We start from the raw sequence: 6,944 nt of genomic DNA, 5'->3' as shown, positions 1-6,944 counted from the left end.
CAGAAAGCCACTCTGCAAGCAAACAGATACTCGGCATAAGGAGAAAAGTCATAGCACAACAATTAATGTCCAACCTGAGTCACCTCAGAATGTTACATATATTGACTTCTTCATTCATATAGTACCGGGAACTCAACTGCTTGGTTGGTGACGGGGTTGACCTGGTTTTGGGGGCTTATTCCTGAAATAATTAAGGAAAGGGGGACTCAATCTTTCTTTTTGGTTGCTTGCTCCTCCACAGCACCTTCATCTTTCTTCTCATGCTCAGCTTCTTGGGAATCTTCTCCTTCACCTTGACCTCCTTCTTCCTCCTTTGCATCTTCAGATTCTTCCTTAGCACTTCTTCCTCTTCCTCTCCTTCCTCCTCCTCAGCCTCTTCCTTCTCCTTCTCCTCCTCTTCAGTTTCTCCTTCAGAGGGGGGTTCATCCTTAGCTTCCTCGGCTTTTGCAGCCTTAGTGGTCTCCTCCACCTCGATCTGCTCCTCCTGGATGTGGCTAGTGTATTAAAAAGGGAAGGAGCGAGTGGACATAAAGTAGGAGCTGGTCTGTAAACCACTGTAGGCAGATCGACCAAAGACCTGGGAACTCTAGGAGTAGCCACTGGCTATGCTGCCCACACTGGTGAAACTGAAGCAGGTCTCCTCACCTTCCAAGAGTCCTGTAAGCTGCAATGTCAATGTCCAAAGCCATCTTCATATTGAGGAGGTCCTGGTGTTCTTTTAAATACCATGCCATTTCACTCTTTGTAGTTCTCAACTAATTTTCTAATTTGTTGATTGTGTCCTGCATAGCACTAATGTCGGCATTCTGCTTATCCTTCAGCTCTTCAGCTGCTTTTCTAGCACTTTGTTCATGCCCTGTCATGCTTTCATCTCCAGGGTCTTGGCCTTGAGTAGGCGACAGCTCTCGGACACCTCGTCCTTGGCTGCGCGCACCACTTCAGTGTTCTTGGCAACACTCTCGGTCAGCATGGTGAAGGGCTCTTGAACCATTCTTGGGCATTCTACATGTTCTTGGAAGCCAGCTTCTTGTACTGGTGTGGGTGTCCTTGAGTGTGGTGGAGAGGTCAGGCTTGGAGAACACGTCCATCTCTATGGAGATCTGAGCATACTGGATCTGCGCCTGCAGCTCGGTGATGTCCTCTTCCTGCACCTTCTTCAGAAAGGCGATTTTGTCCATCAGGCTGTCGATGCACTTTTTGAGCTCAGCACCAGCGAGAGCCACGTCATCTGCACCTTTGCGCACCTTCAGCAGCTGGCCCTCAGCGTCCTGGTGGTTTAGCACCTCTTCCTCATAGCACACCTGCAGGTTGCTCTCAGCCCCTCCTGAGGCCTGGTGCCTCCTAACAGGATCTTGAGGCTGCACCCCGATCCCGCTGCCCTCTACTCACCGGGTCGTGGTGCAGGCATCTCATTTTCATTAAAATGTTCAACCTGCACGGGCTCCACTGGTGTTTGCAGGCAGTCTGGGGGCAGACAGTGATCCCGGAGGTGCTTGCTGCCCTCACCAGAGCTCAGCCACGATGGTCTGGGGTGAAACAGCCCTTCCTGGCCACTTGGCTGCGACTTGGACCCGCTTCCTTAACCAGGGACTTGGCGCTGGGCAGGCGGCAGCAGCGCTTCCTCCCCAGCCCACACTGGAGCGGGTTTTTGAGGTTTCAGAACCGAACTCCAAGGGCCTCCCCAGGCAGCAGTGGCGCTGAGCCCACCAACTCTCCCTTCAAACCCACCAAGGCTTGCTTCTCACACTTGCTTCTCACACTTGCTGAAAACCTTCTCAGTCCACTTGCCATTGTAATCAGTTTGGGCTGAAAGGACTGGGGACTCCGGAGCGACTGAGGGAGCTGGGCAGCGCCATCTTTGTGTTGAAGTGATGGTTAATTTGCATATTACTCTTTTATTAGATAGGATATATACATTTTTAATTCTCACCCACGGATATTTTTTCCATTGTCTTTTAGAGAGAATGGAAGAGAGAGGGAAAGACAGAGAGAAACATCAATGTGAGAGAAACACATCAATTGGTTGCCTCCTGCAGGGTCCAGGAGGGGAGGAGCCTAAAACCCAGGTAGGTGCCCTTGACTGGAATCAAACCCAGGACCCTTCGGTCCACAAGCCAATGCTCTATCCACTGAGCCAAACCGGCCAAGGCAAGAAATATATATTTTGTCCTTATTCCTGTTTCCTGACACAGAACTCCTAAAAACTCATGTAATTTCCTGAGTGATAGGTGTGATAAGAGCTTGCTTGTTATGTTTGGCCTTAGTACTGGTTCTATACACAAGAGCTTCTAAGATCATTGGAAACTCAGATGTGAAAATAATGTCATTTTGTATGCTAAATGAGATGACTAGTGGCTTAGGGCCACTAGATATGGTTTCCAGAAAGACCAAGACACAATTAGAAAGCTGGAACTTTCATTCGCACCACCCAACCTCCAGGTATGGATGAAGGGCTAGAGATTGTGTTTTTACCCAAAGGCCATTGATTGAAGCAATCATGTCTACATAATGGAACTTCCATAAAAAAAATAATAACAGGATTCATAGAACTTCAAGGTTGGTGAACAAAATGAGATGCTGAGATTCTGGTGCACCCAGAGAGGACATGGATGTTGTACATGCTTTCTTCCTATACCTTATACATCACTTCCAATTTTGACTATTCCTGAGTTATGTCCTTTCTAATAAACTGATTATCATAAATAAACCATTTTTCATAAGCTCTTTAAGCCATTGTAGCAAATTATTGAACCTGAGGATGTGGTTATGGTAATAGCTAGTCCATAAAAAGTACAGGAGGCCTGAGACTTTTAATTGGTGTCTGAGGTGGGAGGTGATCTTGTGGGACTGAGCCCTTTATCTTTGGAGTCTGATTCTATCTTCAGGTAGTTATTGTCAGAGTTGAATTAAATTCTGAGATAGTCAATTGGTGTCCAGAGAGTCTGTGTGTGTGTGGCAGGGGAACCTCACACATTTGCTATCAGAAGTGTTTGTGGGTAGATAAACAGACCAGGGTATCCGTTTAGTAAATGGCTATTGATTTATAAAAAATTTGGTTCCTAAGCTATTGCAGGTCTCAGTAGATGTGACCCTTTCAGGTGGTTCTCAAAAGACAACTAAATATGTACAGTTAAATGTTCTTTTATATAAAAATTATTTGACGGAGGTGAATTATTTGTCTCAGTTTATCCTATATAATAAAAATGTAGTATGCAAATTGTCCCCTCTACTGGGAGTTCATCTGGGAGTTGACCAGTGGGTGGGGCCAGCCTGGGGAAGGGCGGGAGTACTGGGCCAGCAACCGACAGCCACTAGGGACCCTACCAGTGCATGAATTCCATGCACTGGGCCTCTAGTATTACTATATTATGCCTTGATGGATAAATCAAGAATCAGCTAAGAGTTATGCATGTTTCCACTGAATCAGAAAATTTCATTTTTTTGCCAGTACAGGCAGTCCTCAGGTTACATTGGACTTGATGTACATCGTTTTGTGGTTACATTGCTATCTCCCATTTATAGTATTTATTTAAAAAAGTTCCATCATTTCGATTTATGTACATATGTGCTTTATGTTTTTCATTATTTATTTACCACAAGTAAAGATCAGGAATTGTTATCTTTCTTTTAATTTTTTTTTTTTTACTGTTTCAATTCATTACTGCTGTGTATGTGCTCCATGTGAGTGATGTAGGTGCTTATGTAGGTGAGTTCTGACTTACGGCAAAAATTGCATTACATTGCAACAGATCTCCATTATATTATACTATAATATAAAATTCAAAGGTATTTTAATATTTAAAATATTACAAAGGGGAATTTAGAAAAAATGAGTGGCCATCAGGATGTTGTATGGGCATGTCCATTTTTTCAATCCTATTCCTATACCCTTCTTATTTTAATTAGTAATGGAATCAGATATTAAAATATATTAGATCATCAGTTGGCTTTGCCTTTTCATTTGGAATTGCAAGTATATCTATTGAGAAATCTTGAGTGTGACAGTGCAATCAGGGTTTAGAACAGCATAGCCAAATGCAATTTGTATCAGTGCTCAGAGAAAATCAATTTTGATATTATTTATATTATTTTTATCTGCATTCACTTCTCAATCCATGCATATAAAAATGTTACTTTCTAATTCATGGATTATAGACACCATAGATTATATGAAATTGGTTATACATTTAAGATTTTAGAATCTTAGGAAGGACAAACATGTTCCACATAGTGATCCATCTTAAATAAAAAATATCCATATAAAGAGAATTGATGTCCTTTTGTGCTTCCACTGTGCAGGAGTCAGCTTCTTCTATCCTATACTACATTAGCATGAAGTGCTTGCTGTATATTAGTATGGGGTATCATCACTTGCAGCATTAGTCATTGGAGGGACTAAGCTATAACTGAATTCCACATTTGTATTTGTGAACCAGCCTTTCACCTTCCTATTTCCACATTTTCAAGTGTGGCCAAGGGAGTCACAGAATGAATTATTTGTATACAAGTTTATGTGTATATGCTTTTAATTCTCTTGGGAATATATCTAGGAGTAGAATTTCTGGATCATATGGTACGTCTATATTTACCATTTTGAGGAACTGCCAAATTGTTTTCCAAAACATCATTATATTTTTTTAATATGTTTTCTTGATTTTTTACAGAAAGGAAGGGAGAGGGATAGATAGAGAGTTAGAAACATCAGTGAGAGAGAAACATCTATCAGCTGCCTCCTGCACACTCCCTACTGGGGATGTGCCCACAACCAAGGCACATGTCCTTGACCAGAATTGAACCTGGGATCCTTCAGTCTACAGGCCAACGCTCTATCCACTGAGCCAAACCGGTTAGAGCACCATTGTACTTTTGATAGCAGTATATGAGGGTTCTGATTTCTCCACATCCTCACCTATCCTTGCTATTGCACATATTTTTTATTATATTCATCCTAGTGATTATGAAGTGGTATATCATTATGGTTTCAGTTTGCATCTTCCTGAGGACAAAGTGAACACTTTTTAATGAATAATTAGAAAGCAAGAAGGAGAAAAGACTCCTGGATAGCTGTAGGAAATGAGGCTCTGCAGGGAAAAGTATATGAGTAGTGCTCGGGCATGACTCTTTGGAAGGGGCACAGAAATGCTTGACTCAAACATGGAAGTATTACTATTACAAAGATAGATGGTAAGCTTTGTTTTGTTTCACAACAATTACAATTGGGATAAGAGATTCTAGGTGAATTTCCTAAAATAATATTGTCTGAAAATAAATTGGTAGAGAAGAAACTGGTCAAAAAGAAAAATTATTTGAGAAAATAATTTTTGAAATGATTGATTGATTAAAAATAAGTTCCAGTCAGTGATGTGGCACTATAGAATAATGGCTCTGAAGTCCTCATATTACTTCCACAGGGGTCAGATAATATTTTTTAATGTAAAAGATAAGATAAGCTCAAAGATTGCCTCAAGGTTTAACAATCTGTGAATAAATTAGAAAGCTTTTTGACCATTTAGTATTTCTATCCCTATGTACATCTATTAGATTGGATATATTCCCTTTTTTTTTTCTGCTTGAGACTGACAATTTATTTTCATTTCTCTGTACTTAACTTTGAAAAAATGTTCTTGGGAAAAGGGATGAGTTTTGCCAGAATTTTAAAGGAGCCATTAATTATAGCATATGTGAATTCTATAAGTCTTTGTTGTACTTTTCTCGTAGTTCTGAACTAGGACTAAGATGTAGCCAGTCTCCCACAGCCTTGTGTGCCCACTTTGTTCTCTTAAATTAATCAGACAAGTCTCTTCTCCTTACCTGTAGATAAGCAAGTGAAAAAGAAGAGTGAAGTGGTGAAAAGAGGCCAAGAGTGTCACTCTACTGGAAGCCAAGGGAATGGAAAATTAGTCATTCTGCTTACACATGCTCTTATCATTATCCATCTATTAGCAAGTATAGTTGGTTCTAACTCCAATATATATATTGGATTTGATGACTTACTTTTATCCCATAGTTGTCACTATAATATAAGCCACTAAACTCCTGCCTGGAATAGTAAAATTGTTTCCAAACTGGCAGAGTTTCCATATAGTTATGTACTTTGAATCCATGAATTACTCCATGGGTTCTATGGTACGCGTTGGTGTTGCACAATGCACAACCTGGACAAATATAAGTTGTAACTGCCACATAACTAGTGATTATTATGTGCTGATTCAGGTTAAAGTTAGTTGCTGAGGATACAGTGATGAGCAAAGCAATACCTGCTATCATGGAGCTTGCATTCAGGGTGGGGGTCCCCGCTGGGTGCACAAAAATTTGTTCACTCGGGAGGGTCCCCCAGCACTGCCTGTGCCCTCTTGCAGTCTGGGACCCCTCGGGGAATGACCACTGCTGGCTTAGGCCCGCCCCCGGGGGATTGGGCCTAAGCTGGCAGTCAGACATCTTTTTGACAGCCAGGGAGCCCTCAGGGGATGTCCACTTGCCAGTGGGGAGCAGGCCTAGCTCCAGTCGGACATCCTTAGTGCTGCTGAGGAGGTGGGAGAGGCTCCCACCACTACCGCTATACTGGCAGTCGTCAGCCTGGCTTGTGGCTGAGCAGAGCTCCCCTTGTGGGAGTGCACTGACCACCAGGGGGCAGCTCCTGCATTAAGCGTCTGTCCCCTGGTGGTCAGTGTGTGTCATAGAGACCAGTGATTCCCAGTGGCTCTGCTCTTGCATATCACCCTTTCATTATACAGGATAGTATTGGAAGTACTAGCCAGAGTGAGCAGCCAAATTGGAAAGGAACAAGTAAAACTGTGACTACATGCTGACACAATAGTTTGCATAAAAAACCTTAAAGACTCTATGAAAAAACTATTAGGACTAATAAATTCAGTAAAGTTGCAAGATACAAAAGCAATACACAAAAAAATCTATTGCATTTCTATACATTTCTAATGAATTAT

The 6,944-nt window shown here is 41.9% G+C and overlaps 1 pseudogene; it reads right to left on the bottom strand.

Annotated features, from left to right (window-relative positions):
- Window positions 1–206: 206 nt before the first annotated feature.
- The window catches only part of LOC102771152, a 33,315-nt pseudogene continuing 26,577 nt past the window's right edge, over window positions 207–6,944 (bottom strand).

This window comes from Myotis davidii, unplaced genomic scaffold (genome assembly GCF_000327345.1).
Source record: "Myotis davidii unplaced genomic scaffold, ASM32734v1 scaffold1519, whole genome shotgun sequence".
In the NCBI taxonomy this organism is placed as follows: Eukaryota; Metazoa; Chordata; class Mammalia; order Chiroptera; family Vespertilionidae; genus Myotis; species Myotis davidii.
This window is presented reverse-complemented; position numbering and strand designations above follow the sequence as displayed.